This window comes from Bos javanicus, chromosome 10 (assembly GCF_032452875.1).
Source record: "Bos javanicus breed banteng chromosome 10, ARS-OSU_banteng_1.0, whole genome shotgun sequence".
NCBI lineage: Eukaryota > Metazoa > Chordata > Mammalia > Artiodactyla > Bovidae > Bos > Bos javanicus.
The window spans coordinates 46104088-46125906 of record NC_083877.1 but is presented as its reverse complement, the minus strand read 5'-3'; the positions used below and the strand labels follow the sequence as shown (position 1 = coordinate 46125906).

General features: G+C 42.0%; 1 long non-coding RNA gene across 1 annotated transcript; it reads right to left on the bottom strand.

Moving 5' to 3' along the window:
• Nucleotides 1-5561: 5561 nt before the first annotated feature.
• LOC133256187 (uncharacterized) lies at nucleotides 5562-12184 on the bottom strand. The gene is made up of 2 exons (XR_009739120.1): nucleotides 11709-12184; nucleotides 5562-6028 (listed from the first exon to the last, which is right to left on the bottom strand). It is a non-coding gene; the product is annotated as an uncharacterized LOC133256187 (long non-coding RNA).
• Between the last annotated feature and the right edge of the window lie 9635 nt (nucleotides 12185-21819).

The window sequence follows — 21819 nt, the reverse complement described above, 5'->3', positions numbered from 1 at the left end:
AACGGGAAATACTAGGTGAGGCTGGACTGGGTGTGCGTGTATGTATATATGCATGTGTGTATGTATATATGTGTGTGTGCTTTCGAATATCTGTAGAGGTAAAATGTTAGCCAGTGAATCGCATTGAAGGGTGTACAGGCATTTGTTGCAATATCTTCACAACTCTTCTGTAGATTTGAATTTATTTTTTTTAATTTGAATTTTTTTTTAATCAAAAGTGAAAATAAAGGGGAGGAAGTATAGGTTGTTTTAGAAAAATAGTCAAACAATATTCAAGGTGAATTTGAACTGGGAACGATCAGGGAAAGTACTTTGATTCTGAAACTTGGCTTCTGTTTCTAAGAGCATAAAATTTACTGAATTATTTGCCCAGGAAGCACAGATACATGTCAGTAGTTGCTGGGTGAGGTTCTTCCCTCCACAGAAGTTATTTTTTTTAATTGAAAATGAAAAGAAAGGAAAAGGGGGAAATGAAAATAAAAATAGTAAGCATTAGTCTATAGTCTTGGTAGGTTTGCTCAGACTTAATTATTTAGCAGGACTTATAATTCAAGAGAAATGAAAATATATACTATGTTACTATATTAAAATAGCTACCCAAAGAATGGATCTACTTTTAATTATTGGTTATATAAATAAAACCCCACAGAAATTTTTGTTCTGGGATGTTGATGTGCACCCTGTTACTTTAAAAAACATGTTAGAAGTGGAAACTTTTACAACATATAATTCATTGTATGAGTCCTGATCATAATGAGACAATATACAAAAAAAGTTAAACACATCCTGTGACATTACTCTCCTACTTAAAGACTCTCAGAGTGTCCCATTAAGCCAACAGAAGCCTGTGCTCCTTACCTAGGCACTCCAGCCCTCACAGCTGGCTGTAACCCACTTTCTAGAATCATCTCCCTCCCCCAGCCCCAGCCACTCCACAGTCCAGCCAGGCGGGCACTCCTGACTCTTTCCCAGACAGGCCCTGCCTTTCAGGGCAGACTCTCACTAACATTCTTCCCCAATTAGGAAGCTCCTCCCCTCTCTCCAGCACATGACTTTCTTCTTTAAGTCCCAGCCCAGCCTCAGCCCTACCCAACTTCACTCCTGCCAAGGAGAGGTGCCCTGCCCCCTTCCTGCTGTAAACGTGTTACATCATGATAGGAGGATCTTCTCTTTATTCCAGAATTGCCTCTGAGAGCCCACAGCTTGAAACTTCTTGCATTTTTAGAGCAACTCTACCTGTGGGTCCACCTAGCCCCTGTAAACCCTTTCTGAAAGGCAAAACATCTCTTCAGAAACTGCACCCCATTCCTCCTGCCTGAACACCATCACTCCACCCCCAATCTCTGCAAGATGCGTTGGGGTGGGGTTGATGGTGAACCTTTATGTAAAGTGAGATCATTTTTTGCCATCTTTCCATTGTGAGGGTGGCCACTTGATGGGTCCCGTGCCTTAAAGCCAACAGTGGGAGAACCAAGATAATGACCCCAAGACAATCTCATGTTGAGCTGAAAAGCTTACTTGCCTGATCAGAATTTGGAGGAAGGGGAGAGGGGGCTTGGGCCTTAGGATGAGATAAAGAGAAGGATCAAGGCCACCTCCTTTTCTTTTTTTTTTTTTATTGGAGGATAATTGCTTTCCAATGTTGTGTTGGTTTCCACTGTACAGCGATGTGAAACAGCTGTAAGTATACATATGTCCAGGGCTTCCCTGATGGCTCAGTGGTAAAGAATCTGCCTGCCAATGCAGGTTCAATCCCTGGGTTGGGAAGATCCCCTGGAAAGATAAATGGCAACCCACTCCAATATTCTTGCCTGGGAAATCCCATGGACAGAGGAGCCTGGTGGGCTACAGTCCATGGGGTCACAAAAGAGTCCGATACAACTTAGCAACTCGGCAACAATGACAACAATATACATATGTCCCTTCCCTCTTAAGCCTCCCTCCCACCCGACCCCTCTAGGTCATCAGAGTGCACCAAGCTCCCTGTGTAATCATAGTTCTTGAAATCTAGGGCTGGGGGCCCTAGAGCTAGGGGCCTTAAGGTTAAAGACACTGGGATAGCATGGTAGAGGTGGGGTGCTACCCTTTAGGGATGAAATAAGGCAGCTGGAAAGATGAGGTCAGATCCTTCACGGACCAGCCAGTGTCAAGGGGGCTGCTGGAGTCCTGCCCCACTGGGGCCTCCATCCACCCATTCAGAACCTCCTGACAACTGAGACAGCTCAGGGTGCCAGTCCCTGGGTCATCCTGGAGATCAGCAAACTAGAGCGACAAGGAGGAACCACCACAGTCAGTCATGGGACAGAACTATTTCTTCTCAAGCCCAGAAGAGCAGGACCAGGAAGTGGAGGGGGGCGGGGACTGGGAAAGGGCACACCCCCAGGAATCAACAGAGGGCGCTGTGGAGCTGGGGGAGGGTGACCAGAGCCTGTGAGAGAGAAAATGAGTTTGCTGCAAAATCGCACATTTGTAGATATTTACATTGAATAGTTTAAAGGCAATTTAAAGCCTACATGTATTTCCAAAGTATGCCTGTGTATATTTTGGTTGGCTTTATTATGAGAAAATGTTGAACACGGAACTTCAATGCACAAATTCTTTTTTTTTGACGGGCTCATCTGCTCCACGTGGCCAGCTTCCCTGGTGGCTTAGACGGTAAAGCGTCTGCCTGCAATGCAGGAGACCTGGGTTCGATCCCTGGATTGGGAAAGTCCCTGGAGAAGGAAATGGCAACCCACTCCAGTACTCTTGCCTGGAAAATCCCATGGATAAAGGAGCCTGGTAGGCTACAGTCCATGGGGTGGCAAAGAGTCAGACATGACTGAGCGACTTCACTTTCTGCTCCAAATGAAGGTATCTAAATTTATTTTTTTAATTTATCAAAGTGTAGTTGGTACACAATGTCATGTTAATTTCTGCTATTCAGCAAAATGATTCAGGTATATATCTGTACTCTTTTCATATTCCTTTTCATTATGGTTTATCACAGAATATTGAATATAGTTCTCTGTGCTATATGCTAGAAACTTACTGTTTATCCATTCTGTATGTACTAGTTTGTCTCTGCTAATCCTGAACTCCTACTTCATCCCTCCCCCTACCCCTTCCCCTTGGCAACCACAAATCTACTCTCTGTGAGTCTGTTTCTGTTTTGTAGGTAAGTTCATTTGTATCATAGTTTAGATTCCACATGTAAGTGAGATCATATGGTATTTGTCTTTCTCCTTCTGACATACTTCACTTAGTATGATAATCTTAGGTCTGTCCATTTTGCTGAAAATGGCATTACTTCATTCTTTTTATGGCTGAGTAGTATTCCATTGTATACACGTGCCACATCTTTACTCATTCATCTGTCAGTGGATATTCAGCTTGTTTCCACATCTTGGCTGTTGTAAATAGTGTTGCTCTGAACATAGGGGTGAATGTATTTCTTGAGTTATAGTTTTGTCCAGATACATGTCCAGGAGTGGGATTATTGGCTTCCTTGGTGGCGCTAGTGGTAAAGAATCCACCTGCCAATGCAAGAGTTGCACATTTGATCCCTGGGTTGGGAAGATCCCCTGGAGTAGGAAATGGCAACCCACTCCAGTATTCTTGTCCATGGAAAATTCAATGGACAGAGAAGCCTGGTAGACTCACAAAGAGTCAGATACGATTGAGTGACTGAGCACACAGTTTTTTAAGGAAATTCCATATAGTTCTCCATAGTGACTGCATCAATTTACATTCCCATTGACCAACAGTGTAGGAAGGTTCCCTTTTCTCCACACCCTCTTCAGCATTTGTTATTTGTAAGGTTTTTAATGATGGTCATTCTGACTGACTGAGGCGTTACATCATTGTAGTTTTGATTTGCATTTTGACTTGCATTTCTGTAAAAATTAGTGCACAAATTCTTTACCCATTAGGTGCTCATGCATTTTTACAGGAACTTCTGTTTTATGACTGGTCATGAAACAGCTATATGCTGAACTGCAGTGGTGTTAAAATTGTTATAGTTATTCAAAGTTGCATTTATTTTATACAATAGGTTTTCTCCTGATGTCATAATATTTACTTTAGATTATCTGAATTTCCCTGATTCATGTGTCTGTGTTGTCATATATTATTTAAACAATGTGTAAAATGCTCACAACTTTGCTGTAAGTTTGAATTATGTAAAAATAAAACATTATCCCCAAAAAGTCATTATAAAGGCCATGGTAACTATCGTTAATGTTTGGAAATGGCTGATCATACATGGATCCCTTTTATTAATGCATTTGAAATTATTTAGCTATCAGATCACCTTTTCAAAAACTTAAATGGAAATGGACAGAGACACTTTGTTAATGGAAATAATAGCTGGTTCTATTTTTTTAACAGCTTTATTGAGATATAATTCACATACCATATAATTCATCCATTTAAAGTATGTAACTGAAGGCTTTCAGATATTAATGTTTTAAATTGCAGCAAAATATATATGTAACATAAAATTTGCCATTTTAACCATTTTAAGTGTACAATTCAGGGCATTACATTCATACTCCCTGTCATCATTCTATTTTTCTTAATAGAAAAAATTGATTTTTCAAGTTAAATGCTTTAATTCTCAGCAGAGGGAATGACATCTTTGTGTTTTGATAGATTTATAGTTTATGTGAAAGATGAGGAACAAATTAGGAGAGGCCTGAAAGCAAATTTAAAAGCACTCAGATCTCTTTCTCACTAGCCCTATGCCTTATGACTGTTTTTTAGAAAATCAATTATTTATAGTTTCTACTTAATATGAAAATATGTACTTTGAAAATATTTCATCCCTCAAGAAAAAAAAAATGTACTTTTTAAAAAAGAAAAATCCCTTTTACTGTAAGAAAAGTCAACTGTATTAGCAGGTATGTCCATGTAGTAACATGCTGATACAGTATAAATTGATAAATTTTCACCTCCCAAGGGAAAAAAAGGCAGTCCACACCACACTGCATACGCATACACATTCAGAAAGTGAAAGTCGCTCAGTCGTGTCAGACTCTTTGTGACCCCATGGTCTATACAGTCCATGGAATTCTCCAGGCCAGAATACCGGAATGAGTAGCCGTCTTCCCAACCCTGGGATTGAACCCAGGTCTCCTGCATTGCAGGCGGATTTGGTACCAGTTGAGTCACCAGGGAAGCCCATTTACACATTCAGAAGTAAAATACAAATGTAGTTGCATTTTTATAAAGGTCCTCAATATCTTAACCCACAGAGACAGCTGAGCAGTGGGAATCTGGGTTATCTGGGTTTTTATAAAGGTCCTCAATATCTTAACCCACAGAGACAGCTGAGCAGTGGGAATCTGGGTCTATGGTTATAGACCAGAAGGACGACACAGTTAACAAGGGAGCATGAGGCATGGACAACCTGGAACCTGAATCCAGGTGCAACTGGACCTGGGACCCTTTCTGGAGTCTACCAGCTCTGCAACCCTGGCAGGTCATCTGCCTCCTTAGGCTTCAATATTCTCTTATTTATAAGAGGGAGTGTGTCAGTGAAGATGCTTTTGGCTGCAGAAAACCCAACTGGAAACAGCTGATACAATAAGGAGTTTTATTATAACATAATGAGAAGGGGGAGGGAGGGCAGGCAGGCTTGGCTTTATTGGCTCAGTGCTGTTGCCAAGGGCCCAGGTTCCTTCCATCTTCGTGCTCTGTGAGTCTCTGCTCCACCTCTAGACTGCGTCCTCAGACACATCATAGTTCAGCAGGATAAGAGCAGGACAGCAGCTCTGCGAAGAGCCAGGAAACCATACCTCCAAGTCCCTCAACAGCACGGCTCCAGCATTCCATCAGTTAGAATCATGTCAGGGAATTAACGTGGAGATTAGCAAAGGAAGGGACCTGCCACAATTGTCTCCCAGGAGCTGGGAGTGGGGCTGTCCTCTTCTGAGTCTCGGAAATGGCAGAGAGGAGCAGAGCAGCGTTGTAATTGTCACCAGCAAGAAGAGGCAGATGGGGACCTACTGGAGTAACTGGTGAGTGGGCGTCCAACTGTGTCTGCTGCCTGTGGTTAAAAAATAACACCTCTAAAGTCTCAAGAGACAAAGATCAAGTGATATACATATAAACCATGTGTAATATTTAAGACATTGCTGCTGCTAAGTCGCTTCAGTCGTGTCCGACTCTGTGCGACCTCTGAGACGGCAGCCCACCAGGCTCCCCCGTCCCTGGGATTCTCCAGGCAAGAACACTGGAGTGGGTTGCCATTTCCTTCTCCAATGCATGAAAGTGAAAAGTGAAAGTGAAGTCGCTCAGCCGTGTCCGACTCTTTGGGATCCCATGGACTGCAGCCTACCAGGCTCCTCCGTCCATGGGATTTTCCAGGCAAGAGTACAGGAGTGGGTTGCCACTGCCTTCTCCGATTTAAGACATTTAATTACTAAAAAGACAAAGCGTTAAGTAAGCACATGAGGGAGTAATTTTTGCTCATCCGTTTTCATGTGATAAATTAGATTATTAGCTGAGAACCAGAACTTTCCTTTCTCCCCCCTCCACCCTTCTTCCTTCTTTCTTTCCTCTCTTCTTCCCTCCCTCTCTCACTTCGTTCCCATCTTCAACAGACAGTATCGGGCACTCTGCTAAGTAAGTGAAACAAAGCAAGGTTCATTAAGCTCACATCTCCTCATTGCTCCCAGTCTTCTGGGAAGAGTTTAGAATCTGTCTTATCTCATAAGCTCTATAAGGTGGGAAAGAAAAAGCACCAGCAGGCACAGTGCCCAACTGAGCTTGAGTGGTAACGAGTGAGTGGGGTTGCCAGATGAAACACAGTGTGCTTACGTTTGAATTTTTATTTTAAAACTTATTTCAAATTTAAATTTTAATATAGCATGGGACATATACTAAAACTTTGGCTCAATGATCTAAAATTCAAATTTAACTGGACGTATTGAGTTTTTGTTGTTATTAAATGTCAACTCTGTGAGTGGAGACATGTTAGAAGAATTGAACTATATCAAATTAAAGTGCTTTGACCACTTTGAAAAACTTCGAGGATTGGGGGAGGGTGGACTACGGAGATTGAATTGGGTTAACTTAGATAGAATAGAATGGAATTTTTAATATTTAAAAAAAATTTATTGGCATATAGTTGATTTATAATGTGTTCATTTCTGCTGTACAGTAAAGTGATTTAGTTATACACACACACGCACACACACATTCTTTTTCCATTATGGTTTATCACAGAATATTCCCTGTGCTATATAGTAGGACCTTGTTTATCCATTAATAGTCTGCATCTGTTAATCCCAAACTCCCAACCCTTCCATCCACGATTCTCCTCCCCTTTGGCAACCACAACTGTGTTCTTTATGAGAAAGAAATAGAGCTTAATTGGTTGGGAGGGGAATAAAATACAGTGAAGTTGGCTGAGTTAAAAGTTGGGTTGTAGGCCCAATTCTTGCCCTTAATGAACATTTATTGAGCTCCTGAAATATGCCAGGCACTGGTGACGTGCTGGGCACACATTATCTCCTCGCCCCTCCTCAGAGCAAGGACAAAGGTGAGCAAGTGAGGTGCTCAGGATGCAAAACTTAAGGAGATACTCATGCTCAGGGTCCTGCAAGTATGTTCTTTTCCCAGCCCACGTCCCTTCAATAGCCCGCAGGCCCATTTCACAGATGAGGAAACTGAGGCTTAGGATGGCTTAGCAGTACATTCTGATCCACTCAGTGACTTAGCAGTGGAGTCAGGCTGCAAGACCAGAAGGTCTGTGTCCATAACCTTCTTTTATATACTGCCTCTCTAACAGCGAGTGATAGAGCCAAGAAATTCATCAGCCTTCTTCCAGCCCACATCTCACGCCCATGACTTGATTTATGTGGAAAGGCATTTACACGACATTTTAAATTCAGGGTGAGCAAAACCTCTAGGATGGAGTGGCTAGAACTCACCGATGGAAGGAGGGTAGCGGGATCTATTCAAATCCTGACCTTAGTATGGCAGTTTGCCACCCTGGCCATTCATGAGAATGCCTGGGAAACTTTGGAAGTCCTAGCTCACCTCAGGTCTCTACGGGTGAGGCCCCAGCATCACTATTTTAAAATCTCCCCAACTTAAAACCTTCTAGGTTGAAAGCCACACATGCTGTTATGTTCCTGAACACCTAACTAATGAATTAAAGGACGTATGCTTCAAACCAGAAGGGATGGTTTCTGTCTTCCCACCACATCCCGCTCCCCCACATCCCGCACTCCTCCAAAGGCCTGAGAATTTTCAGGGGACACATCAGGCCAAGAGATGTTGGGTGAAGGGAGCCTGGTTACCTGCTGAAACTGGCAACCTGCAGCCTTTCTGCTATCCTGTAAACAGCAGAGGCAAGAACATAGCGTGATGGGTGTTTGGATCCCAAACACGCTTGTTTTAGTGTTGACAAGACTGTGACATTTTCCAGTCCTCAGCTGTGGGATGGTGCCACAGAGAAGGGTGTGAATAGGATGAGCTCTGTTAGCTTGCACCTCTGAGGGTACCTTTGCTTGGGGTTCTCTAGCTTGCCTTCTTATCTCCAGAGCTTCTCTGAAGTTGCAGAGAATCCTCTGACATGTCATGATTAGCAGGAGGGCACAGGACTCAGATGCAGAGAGGAGCAGTCTTTCATGTGCCAGGCTCACCCAGGGACTGTCCGCGTGGCCTGAACAGATTACTTAACCTGCCTGAGCCTCATTTTGTGTGTGTGTGTCAGAGACAGAGGACAGTTATTCTGCTCTGCCTTCCTCCTAGATTTGGTCTGAGTAGATTAAAGGAGCACTAGATACAAGTTGTGTTTGGACAATGCTAAAACACTTGCTGCGACTCTTAATTTTTATAGATCAAATTGGAGTTTCATGTGTCAACTCTGGCCTCTCATGGAAAGCTGTAAATATGTCTGTGAGGACCTGAAAGTCTTTGTAAAAATCTTTGGTGTATTTCAGTAAAGAAAGCCCGTATCCATTAGCAGTCACTTTCCGTTCTCCTCACTCCAACGCCTCTTGAAAGCATTAGTTTATTCTCTGCTTCTGTGGAATTGCCTGTTCTGGATATCTCATGTAAATGGAATTATACAACATGTGGTCTTTGGTGACTGTCTTCTTTCACTCAGCATATATTTTAAAGTATTCATTTCTTTATTTTGGCTGTGTTGGTTATTCGTTGCTGCACTCGGGCTTTCTCTGGTTGCAGTGTGAGTGCTTCTTGTTGCAGTGGCTTCTTGTTGCAAAGCACAGGCTCTAGGGTGCCTGGCTTTCAGTAGCTGTGGCCTTCAGTCTCAGCAGTTGTGGTGCATAGGCTTAGCTGCACAATGGCATATGGAATCATCCCAGACCAGGGATTGAACCCATGTCCCCTGCATTAGCAGGCAGATTCTTAACCACTGGACCACCAGGGAATTCCAGCATATATTTTAAAGGTTCATCCGTGTTTAGCACTTAACACTACTTCATTCCTTTTTATTTCCGTGTAACATGCCATTGTATGTATATAGCACTTAAAAATTTTTTTTGTTGAAGTATATAGTTGCTGTACAATGTTAAGTTACAGGTGTATAATATATGATTCACAGTTTTTAAAGGTTATACTCCATTTACAGTTATTAAGAAATGTTGGCTATATTTCCCATGTTGTATGAGATATCCTTGTAGCTTATTAGGCACAAGCCTAACAGTTTGTGCCTCTTACTCCCCTACCCCTGTCTTGCCCCTTCCCACTTCCCTCTCCTCACTGGTAACCACGATTTGCTCTCCACATCTGCAGCACATTTTGTTTATCCACTCACAGGTTGATAACGGATGTTTAGGTTGTTTCTACTTTTTGGTCATATGGATAGCACTACCATGAACAATGGTTTACAAGTTTTGTGTGGACATAAGTGTTCAGTTCCCTTGGGTTCATACCTTGGAAGGGAATTTTCTGGGTAACACTATGTTTAACTTTTTGAGAAACTTCCTGGCTGTTTTCAAAGAATATTTTCACCATTTTCATACTGTGTTAGACTTAGACAAGATCAGAATTTAGTTGAAGAAACCTGTACTATATATATATATTATGTATGAGTGTGTGCGTGCATGCTCAGTCACGCAGTCGTGTCTGACTCTTTGCAACCCCATGGACTATAGCCTGCCAGGTTCCTCTGTCCATGGAATTTCCCAGGCAAGAATATTACAGTGGGCTGCCATTTCCGTCTCCAGGGGCTCTTCCCAACCCAGGGATCGAACCCGTGTCTCTTGAGTCTCCTGCCTCAGCAGGTGGGTTCTTTACCACCATACCACCAGGGAGCCATGAAAACTAAACACACAAGAATAGACACCACTCCATGAACTGTAGCCCAAAATACATCTGACTGTGTAGTTATGAGTAGACAAAAACCAAATTTGACCAAAACCCAGGAAAGACAGTTGTCTAAGAGCCTGTGACTTGATAACAGAGCCCAGGACCTTGAAGCCATGGACCCAAGTCCCTACTTGCCCTAATTCACTGTGTGACCTTGGGCAAGAGTCTTCTTTCTGGCCTCAGTTTTCTCAATGATCAAGTGAGAATTTGCATCTGAATGTGCTCTCGCTGCCTACAGTTCTGCGTTGGTCCTTGGCATTCCCAGGATGCTGTAGCGCATGCTCAGGGAGGTCACATGCCTTTCTGGGCCCCCAGTGCCTCAGGGAATTGCTGGAATTACAAGTACTCCCGAGGACCTTTCAGGAATGGTGACAATAGATGCTTTCCCAGTGCTCTGCTCAGTGCAGGCAGAGTCAAACACCTCAGAGACAGAGGGGGGTCTGCCACCGTGAACTGAATCACGTGGGCAGCCAGGTCCTGGATGCTGTGAAAGTGAGGACCGAGTTCGCCTACTTAGGAAGAATAAGACAGTAGCAATGGCAACCACTATGCCAAACTCCACATTTAAGCCTTGCTTTTGGAAAAGAGCATTTATTGCATATTCATTATAGAAGTAAAATGTGCTCATTATGGAAGAAAGTAAGGAGGAAAACAAAAAATCAAGTATAATACTACCATCCAAAAATAACCACAGTTTACAGTTTGATGTTGGTTCTTCATATTTGTAGTTATTAACTTGGTATTATACTCCATATACAGTTTTTTTCACTTATTCCATGTCATTAATGAGTATTCAGAAGCTTGATTTTAATGATTACAGGCTTTTCCATTATATAGATACACTTGTTTATTTAATCATTCATTATTAGATATTTATAGGCAGAGGGGTTCCCTGAGCTTTAACTCTAAAAATAAGCGATGTTCATCTTTGTTTTGGGAATCCCAAATACCCTGGCATTCAAAGCCCTTCACAATTTAACTCTAGTCTGTCTTTCCATCCTCAGCTGCCTCTCTCCAATATAAGGCAGATGTTTAGCCTTTGTGCTTGGATGGAGCTGTCCTGTTGTTAAAATTCTAAAATACTTCATCAGGAGGTTAAATTTCTAGGAAGCACCTCTGACTGCAGTCCTGAGCACCCCCACCTCAACATCCCACCTCCACCCCAGTTCCTCTGTAGGAACCTCCTCTCAAATCGGACTACTGAGACTCACCTGACCAGTAATCATTAGGACTGGTTAGGGCCTGGTCTTTACCTGTCTTAGCTCTGGGCTTTCACACCTTCTCCGTGTGAACTTTTGTTTACTCTGCTTCCTGTTTTCCTGGTAAACAGTTCTCATTCCTCAAAATCTTACCACTCCTTCAAAACCTAATTCAGGTCCTACCTTGTCCTTGAAATTTTATCCAGCAACTCCAGCTCAGTCTGATCTCTTGGTCCTGTGAACTCCTACATCTTGGCTATATTTCACTTATTGCTGTCTTCAGAATACCGTTGACGTAGCATTTGCAGTTGAATTTTTTACTCAACTCTTCCTACATGCCCCTCTTCACATGCGTGCTACAGTCCATGAGGTCACAGAGAGTCAGACACAACTGAGCAACTGAACTGAACTGACATGCCCCTCTTTCTCCCCAGCTACATCATAAAGGCTGCTGAGACAGGAGCATCTTAAACTTTTTTTACTCTGTGGTAGAAACCATACTGGGCTTCACCGTGAGTTTGCTGCCTCTTTCCTAACACACAGGCGAACAACTTGCTGTTAGGTTGGGACCATCTGAGTTCTAACCATGAAAGTGTACACAGAAGGGATGTGGCCCTTAAAAGACCTCATTCAAGCCTACAACCCTCTTTTCTTCTTTCACAGTTAACGGGAGTGGCATAGATGGTGGCCTCGTAGAGGGAGGTGGTCTGGGTCCTGAGTCACTGCATAAAGGACAATAGGAAACTCACCGACCTGCACTGGGTGGTGAAGTGAGCCAGAATAAACCTTTAACGTGACAAGTCACTTAGACTGGGAGTTTGTCAGTGCAATGTAGATTAACCCACAGACCCTCGACCTGGTTTTATATGGGCTACAAGCTGAGAAAGGTTTTTAAAGGCATACAAATAAACAAACATCATGCAACAGAGATACATGTAGCCCACAAAGCCTGAAATACTATCTGGTCCTTTACAGAAAATGTTTTACTGATGCTTAGACTGATCTATAACTCTAGCCTGACTCTGCCCAACTGCCTCCTAGTCCAAGACTCTGGAACACCCCATCCTTCAGTATTTGTTTAGTACATGTGTCACGGGCTTGCATGCTTCCTTCATCACTGTGCCCTTTGTGGTATTCAGGAAATAACTGTAGAATTAATGGATGAATAAGGATGTGCCTACATATACACAGATGTGCTCAGTGCTAGCTGTCCTGGGAAGCAGAGCTCACAGAAACACAGGAAAAGTGACAAGTGTACCAGATTCAGCTTATATACCCCATAGATCCATGCGGCCCACCTGCCTTCCACATCCCAGGCCGCAGGTCTCACCCTGGTTCTCGGCCAGAGTAGTCCTGGCGGTAGCTTACACTGTCCTAAAGTCATAAAGCCAGCGATCAATTGGTGGAGGTGAAAAGGCAAGACAAAATTGGATACAAACTGGCAAAGTTATGAGGCCTTCAACTTATGTTTTATACCTTCTGTGGCCCCTAAATGTTTTGATCCTTGGGGGAGCCTGTAGTTAAGAGCAGTTGCAATGCTGCAGAGGTTTGGGGTAAGCTTAATCTAAGTTTATTTTTTGCTGCACTGGATCTTCATTGTGGTGCATGGGCTTTCTCTAGTTTAAGCGAGTAGAGGGCTGCTCTCTAGTTGTGGTGTGCAGGCTTCTCATCGCAGTGGCTTCCCTTGTCACAGAGCACAGGCTCTAGAGCACAAGGGCTTCAGTAGTTGCAGCACGCAGGCTCAGTACTGGTGATACACAATCTTAGTTGCCCCGCGGCATGTGGGATCTTCCCAGAGCAGGGATTAAAAACATGTCTTCTGCATTGGCAAGTGGATTCTTAACTACTAGACCACCATGGAGGTCCTGGGATAAGCTTAAACCATAGCAGCATCTGCCCTAGTAAGAGATCATTGCCAAGGGGCCCCAAGAAGACAATATGGACTCAAGAAGATTCCAAGGAAGGAAGAGAGCAGGAGGAGGGGAGGGCAGATTTGAGAGCAGGACTGGCTAGGAAGCTTCTGTGTGGTTCCTTCAAAAACAAGAAGAGAGGCCTGGCCTTGTCAGCTCAGTGTGAGGCTGGGTGAAGGCTGGAGGCAGCTACCCAGAGAGAGGTAAGAGCATCCTTGGCAGAAGCTGGGCACCACCTCTGAGCCAGGGCAGACTGCAGGGAGCTGGATGCCTGGTGTGAAGGCGCCCCCTAGAGGTCTGAGGCTGTTGGAGAGTGAAGGACACATGGGGCCTTTGAGAGCTGAGCTTGGCAACGCCCACCAGCGCGCTCTGTGAATGGAGTCTTTCTCTTGGCGTTTGTCAGAACTCAATGCCCTCTGTGCTGAGAGGAGGCCCAGTGGACTGGAAATAACCTCAGGCTTCCAGAAACATTTTATGGAAACATTCAGGAGCTTGAAAGACAGAACAGTCCCAAGAAAGACATTTGGAATTTTTAGAGAAGAAAATACAGATTATCTTTCTTACTTCAGGTTAAAAAAAAAATAATTTTTTAACAAGACAATAGATAAAAGTGAAAGGAAAAGACGAAAGAAAAGATTACAGTTGACTTCACTAAAACTAAGAACTTCTATTCACCAAAAAAAAAAAATGGTGCAGAGCATAAGACAAGCTGAAGGCTGGGAGAAAATAACACATTTAACTGTCAAAGAATTAGCATCCAGCATCTATAAAGAGCTACTACAAATCAATAAGACGAGTAAACAACTTTTTTTTTTAATGGGCAGAAGACATGAACAGGCACTTCAGCGATAAATACAAAAAGGACCACAAGCATGTGAAAAGTTCCTCAGCCTCCTTAGTAATAAGGGAAATGCAAGCTAAAACCAAATTGAGATACAATTCCACAGCTATTAGGTTAGCAGAAACTTAGAAGACAATATCAAGCAGTGGCAAGGATGTAGAACAGTGAGAATTCTCATACACTGTTCATGGGGATGTTAATTGGTATAGCCACTGGGGACAGCTTGGCTTCATGTTACAAAATTAAAGATACACATACTTCTTAGGGTTATAGTATATGGCATAAGCCATACAGTCAGTCATATTGTAATAACTTTGTATGGGAACAGATGGTTACCAGACATTGTGGTGATCATTTCATAATGTATGCTAATGTCAAATCATTATGTAGTAACCTGAAACATAATATTGTAGTACATCAACTATATTTCAATTGAAAATTTTTCAATAAAACTTAAAAGACATACATTCTTTAGATCTATATAAACTTTTTCTTTGATAGTTTTTTTAAGTTTAAATATAGTTGACTTACAATATTGTGTTAGTTTCAGGTGAACAGCATGGTGATTCAGTTGTACATACATACATATATATATATATATATACATACATACACACACTTATATACGGTCCTTTTCAGATTCTTTTTCCTTATAATTATAAAATACTGAGTATAGTTCCCTGTGCTAAATACAGTAGGTTCTTGTTGGTTATCTGTTTTATATATAGTAGTGTGATATGTATATGTTAACCTTTTAATTTACCTCTCCCCCCACCTCCATATTTCCCCTTCAGTAGCCAGAAGTTTGTTCTCTATGTTTGTGAGTCCTTATCTGTTTTGTAAATAAGTTATTTATGTCAGTTTTTTAGATTACACATATAAGTGGTATCATATGACATTAGTTTTTCTCTGTCTGGTTTATTTCACTTAGTATCATAATGTCTAGCTGCAACATATCTACCCATGTTCTGCAAGTGGCATTATTTCATTCTTTTCTGTGGCTGAGTAGTATTTGATTGTATATATGTACCACAACTTCTTTACGCATTCATCTGTTGATGGACATCAAGGTTGCTTTCATGTCTTGGCTATTGTAAATAATGCTGCAGTGAGCACTGGGGTGGATGCATCTTTTCAAATTATGGTTTTCTCTGGATAAATGTGTAGGAGTGGGATAGCAGTATCATATGGTAGTTCTATTTTTAGCTTTTTAAGGAATCCCCTTATTATTCTCCATAGTGGTTGTACCAATTTACATTCCTACAAAGAGTAGAGGGTTCCTTTTTCTTTACATCTTCCCCAACGTTTATTATTTGTATACTTTCTGATGATGGTCATTCTGCCCATTGTGAGGTGATGTCTCATTGTAGGTTGGATTTGCATTTCTTTAATAATTAGTGATGTTGAGCCTCTTTTCATGTGCCTCTTGACCATCTATATGTTTTCTTGAGAAATGTGTATGCAGATATTCTGCCCATTGTTGATTGGTTTTTTTTTTTTTTATGTTGAGCTGTATGAGCTATTTTTATATTTTGGAGATTAACCCCATGTCTGTTGCATCATTTGCAGATATTTTCCCCCATTCCATAGGTTGTCTTTTGGTTTGGTTTATGGTTTCCTTTGCTGTGCAAAAGCTTTTAAGTTTAATTAGGTCCCGCTTGTTTATTTTTGTTCTTGTTTCCATTACTCTAGGAGATAAATCCACAAAGATATTGCTATGATTTATGTGAAAGAATGTCCTGTTAATGTTTTCCTCTAGGAGGTTTATACTATCGAGTCTTACATTTAGGTCTTTGATTAATTTTGAGTTTATTTCTGCATGGTATTGGAAATGTTCTAATTTCATTTTTTTATATGTAGCTGTCCAGTTTTCCCAGTACTTCTTATTGAAGAATATCTTTTCTTCATTGTACATTCTTACCTCTTCTGTCATAGATTAATTGACCATAGGTGTGTGAATTTATTTCTGGGCTTCCTGTCCTGTTCCATTGATCTATATTTCTGTTTTTAATGCTAGTACCATACTATTTTGATTACTATAGCTTTGTAGTATAGTCAGCTTCAACTCCATTCCTCCAACTCCATTTTTATTTCTCAAGATTGCTTGGGTCTTAGGGGTCTTTGTGTTTCCATACAAATTAAATATTTTTGTTGTTCTAGTTCTCTGGAAAATACCACTAGTAATTTAATAGGACTCACATTGAATCTGTAGATTGCCTTGGGTAAGATAGCCATTTTGACAGCATTGATTCTTCCAGTCCAAGAACAGAGTATATCTTTCCATTTATTTGTGTCATCTGATTTCTTTCATCAGAATTTTACAGTTGTCAGAGTACTGGGCTTTTGCCTCTTCGGGTAGATTTATTCCTATGTGTTTTATTCTTTTTGATGGTAAATGGGATTTATATAAACTCTTATACATATGAAGCAGGAGACATATACAAGTATTGTTTATAATATCCCCAAACTGGAAACAACCCAACTGTCTGTTCACTGTGGGACAGATACATAAATTTTGGTACATTCCCACACTGGATTACTATACAGCAATGAAAATGAATGAACTACAGCTGCATCTGTCCACACAGGGAAATCACTGATGTGAGATAAAGTTAGAGAAGAATAATTATAATATCACCTTTTTAAAAAGTTCAGAGACATGAAAAACTAAATGATACTGCTTAGGGATAGTATATATGTGGTAAATCTATTTTTTAAAAGCAAAAGAAAGGTGAACACAAATGAGGAAATGTATGTACAGTGAAGAGAATACATCAGGGTAGGACAAGTGGGAACATTACACTTACTATGCAGTTTGTTTTATTATTCTTTAAATTGTACTTACATGTTATAGATACTCCTATATGAGTGAATTTTTCACACACACACACAAAAACTCTTTTTTAAGAACAATACCTTGGTTTTTTAAAGGCCAATCAGACTATTATCAGAGTATCTTCTACATAGTAGAAAGTCATTCTAGTTGGGCTAAAGATACAAGATCAGGAGACAGTAATGTAGGAGACCTTCCCTGTGCCAGGCTTTACTACAGAGGATCTCAACAGACATCAAATGCTGCCAATAAAATATAGCCAAGAACAAACCAAGGGGCTGAAATTCTGAGTGACAATGAATTAGAACTTATTGATGTACCTAGTAGTACCTCTTTTGCACAGTGTTTCACAATTTATAAAACACTTTGATATAAGTTAACTCTGTCAGTTTCCATAATCCCCCTGAGAGGTAGCCAGAGAAGGTTATTTTTATGCCTATTGTAAAGAAAAAGACACAGAGGTGATGTGACTTGCCTGAGGTCACACAGCCAAGACTAGGTCTTAGAACTCTTGGTCAAGTGCTTCTTTTCCCTCAGCTGTTGCCTCTCTGTTCTGAGTGTGGTAGACAGAGATTCTGCCCCAAGGAACTCCCAAGTCCTGTGCCAAATCCTCTTCCCCCACCACATATTTCCTGGAAACTGGTCAGCCTGCTCTGGGGCCTGTCCTCTTGCACCCTCTGACCAAGATTGCTCTCTTCTCTGGTCTCGAGTTATAGTCCCCTGTGTCCCAATCATTAGGGTTCTTCTACTCATCTCTAAGGAATTTTTCCAGATGCTTGTTTTCTTTATCTTTGTTACAGCCCCTCTACATGGATTTCTATATCCTGCCTATTACAGTTGACCCTCAGAATCTGCAGGGGATTGGTTCTAGAACCAGCGCCCCCCTCCCCCCCGCCCCCTGCAGAATACCAAAATCTGTGGATGCTCAAGTCCCTCATAGAAAATTGCAAAGCACAATCAGCTGTCCATATCAGTGGATGTGGGACCCGCCAGTACAGTGAGCCGACTACAGTACGTCACCAGTTTGCAGACATCTGTCTAGAGTAGAACATCTGTGGGATGGCACCCTGGGCAGACAAAGGCTATACATGGCCCTGTAGGGTGCAGTGATTCTCAGTGGGAAACAACATGAGTAGTTCGTAAAAGCTCCCATGTGATTCTGATTGGCCATTCTTTTCCTTAGTGAGGATCAGTGAGATAGTGACATCTTAGCTCTAGGAGCTGGTCGAGTTAGTAACCTAACCTCTCTGAGCCTCCATTTCTGAATCTCTTACTCCATAGTTGATCTTAAGAAATTAAATGAGATAGTGCCTACTATAGGTATGTGTTAATCAAATGTCATTTCCCATCATCTAATCAGGCCAGAAAAAAAGCAGTGAGGTGTTAAACCAAAAAGCCTTACTGATATAGTCAGAATCACTCAGTCTCACACAGGTCCCATTTCTAACATTTGTCATCTTTCAGAAGAAGGACCTGTGCTTGGAAAAGTATTTTAGCTACTGTTCAGAACCATGTATGGTGCAAGACTTTGAGTTCCCAGAGAGGAAAGGCCCAGGGTTTTTGTAGGAAGCTATGTGGCAAAGGAAACCAACTCCCATCTCAGAACGTGTTCCCAGAGCTGTGTTCCAGAGATCATCCAGGCTGGGAGGAGGCCACGCTACATGAGGGGAGGGTGGCCCCAAGAAGGAGACAATCACAGGTTCATTCACATTCACAGTCAGGACACAGGAAAGATGCAAAGGGGGTTCAGCGCTGGGGGTCTAGTTTGCTGTGTGAGTTTAGGTGAGTCACTTCTCTGCTTTGGGCCAGGGGTTTAAACTATGGACCCTTACAACACTCAAGGACACTCTATTTCTTCAGAGTCACTAGGAAACAAATTAACTCTCCAGTCACATAATTTTCATTTGCATTATTGTAACTTAGGCTGATGTCCAGCTCTTTTTCATAAACAGGGGGAACTTATGTCATTTCCACTATTGACTCCAGCACAGCCAAGCGTGTTACAGAATCACTTTTCTCAGTATTAATAGCTCTGGGCAGCAGAAGAGACTTGCACTTAAGATTCTGGAACAGCTGAGCTTTCTTAGGAAGATTCCAGAAGGAGTTATTAACCCAATTATTAAAGCACTAAGTGCCATTCTCACATCCTGGGCTGCAGTGCTGCAATCCTCTATTGCTTTTCTCTCTTCTAAAAGAAGACATCAAACCAGGCACTCATTCAAAATTTTAATCACAATTCCAAGGCATTTCACACAAGCAGTTATAGTCACGCACAAAAAAGAACCTGCCTACCGGCATCAGAGAAATGCATATTAAAGCAGATTTAGGACCTCATTTAAAAATGTTAATTGTCAAAATGTGTAAAAGCAACAATGTGCCTGATGTTGCAGCAAAAGTAACTCATGGATATAATATTGGTGGCACTTAAGTTAGTAACAGCTCTCTGGGGAAGCAATATGGCAGCACACAGGATGAACCATCTTCATGATCATTGAGAAGTAATGCAATAAAAATCTGCGTGAAGAAGTTAACATCAGCAATATTACTCTAGCTAGAAAAAAAAGGAGAACAGTTATGAGTCTAAGCTTAGGGGTCTTCTTACATAGATTTTGATACAGCCACATGTTTGCCTCTTCTAGAGCTATAAGGATAATTATGAAGATCAAGTAGCAACATAGAGAAGTGTTTATTGTGAGTGAAATGTATCTAACTTCAGAATACCATACTTTATGATTATCAGTTCAGTTCAGTCACTCAGTTATGTCTGACTCTTTGTGACCCCATGGGCTGTAGCACACCAGGCTTCCCTGTCCATCACCAACCTCCGGAGTTTACTCAAACTCATGTCCATTGAGTCAGTGATGCCCGCCAACCATCTCATCCTCTGTCGTCCCCTTCTCCTCCTGCCCTCAATCTTTCCCAGCATCAGGGTCTTTTCAGATGAGTCAGCTCTGCACATCAGGTGACCAAAGTATTGGAGTTTCAGCTTCAGCATCAGTCCTTCCAATGAATATTCAGGACTGATTTCCTTTAGGATGGACTGTTTTGATCTCCTTGCCGTCCAAGGGACTCTCAAGAATCTTCTTCAACACTGCAGTTCAAAAGCGTCAGTTCTTCGGCACTCAGCTTTCTTTATGGTCCAACTCTCACATCCATACCTGACTACTGGAAAAACCATAGCTTTGACTAGACAGACCTTTGTCGGCAAAGTAATGTCTCTGCTTTTTAATATGCTATGTAGGTTTGTCATAGCTTTTCTTCCAAGGAGCAAGTATCTTTTAATTTCATGGCTGTAGTCACTATCTGCAGTGATTTTGGAGCCTAAGAAAGTCTGTCACTGTTTCCATTGTTTCCCCATCTATTTGCCATAAAGTGATGGGACTGGATACCATGATCTTAGTTTTTTGAATGTTGGATTTTATTATTACAGCTCTGTAAAAATGTACACACAAGTGTACAAGAACTGGAAGGTGTTGAAATAAAAATAGCTACTGTGTTTAGAAGGTGAAATACTATGTTTTAAATTTTTCTGCTTAGATGTTGTTTAGTCTTCAATTAAATAAATGGGAGAAAGTATATCAATTAAAAAGGAATCTTATTCCTAAACTTCCCTACTAGACAAGGAGACCAGGGACCCTGCCTGTCTTATTCAAGGCTGTTTGTCAAAGCATGTGTCTGGCAGTTGATAGGTGCTCTGTAAATATTTGTGGACTGATTGACCACTGCTGTCAGCCTCTCGAAACAAGGTTTAATAAATCACTGATGAAAAACCTCCTGCTTTTGCAAAGATGCCTTTACTAGCCCCTTCACCGTCTCCAAAAGCAAAAACAACTTCCTTTACAGGCAACTTTAAAAATCTTGCATCATCTCTCCCCCAGAGTTGCACTGGCAGAAGGACATTATCTTAAAGCCACACCTCAAACACCAGGGCCACTCTAGGTGGAGAGACTCCCCCCAACTTACTTCAGCAACTTGACCCTTGGGGCAAATCCTCAGAGGGACACAAGGGGGAGCAGTTTGATCCCCAAAGTCATCTGGACATTAACTCTTGCCAGAAGGTGGCAATCTATGCGCTTCCTTAAGGTGCAGAACTGGCACTTTCCAGGGCACTTTGATAGTTTTATCATTCAGAGGACCATGGTGGGAGTGTGACAAGGGTGACCAGGCCTCAGGCCAAGGTCAGGAACAGATGAAGGCCATCAGTGCCTGCTGTGCCTGGTGCTGTGAGAGATGGCATCTTACACTTGGGTAAACCAAGGTCCAGATAGGCTAAGAGATTGCCAAGACCCCGGCCTCTAGTAGAGTAACATTGCCCAGATCTGAACCCAGCTCTCCTTACACCAGTGCTCACCCTCTTTCCAGTTCCCAAGCAACAGTAGTCTGTGAAAAAGTGGGCAAGGATGTTTCTAAACATTTGGTTAGGGACTCTGGATGGCTCAGTGGTAAAGAGTCCACTTACCAATGGAGGAAACATGGCTTGGACCCCTGGTCCAGGAAGATCCCACATGTCGCAGAGCAACTAAACCTGTGCGCCACAATTATTGAGGCTGTGCTCTGAATCCCGGGAGCTACAACTTCTGAGCCCACATGCCACAGCTACTGAAGTGTGCGCGCCCTAGAGCCCATGCTCTGCAACAAAGAAGCCATCACAATGAGAAGCCCAAGCACTGCAAGGAAGAGGAGTCCCTGCTCGCCACAATTAGAGAAAGC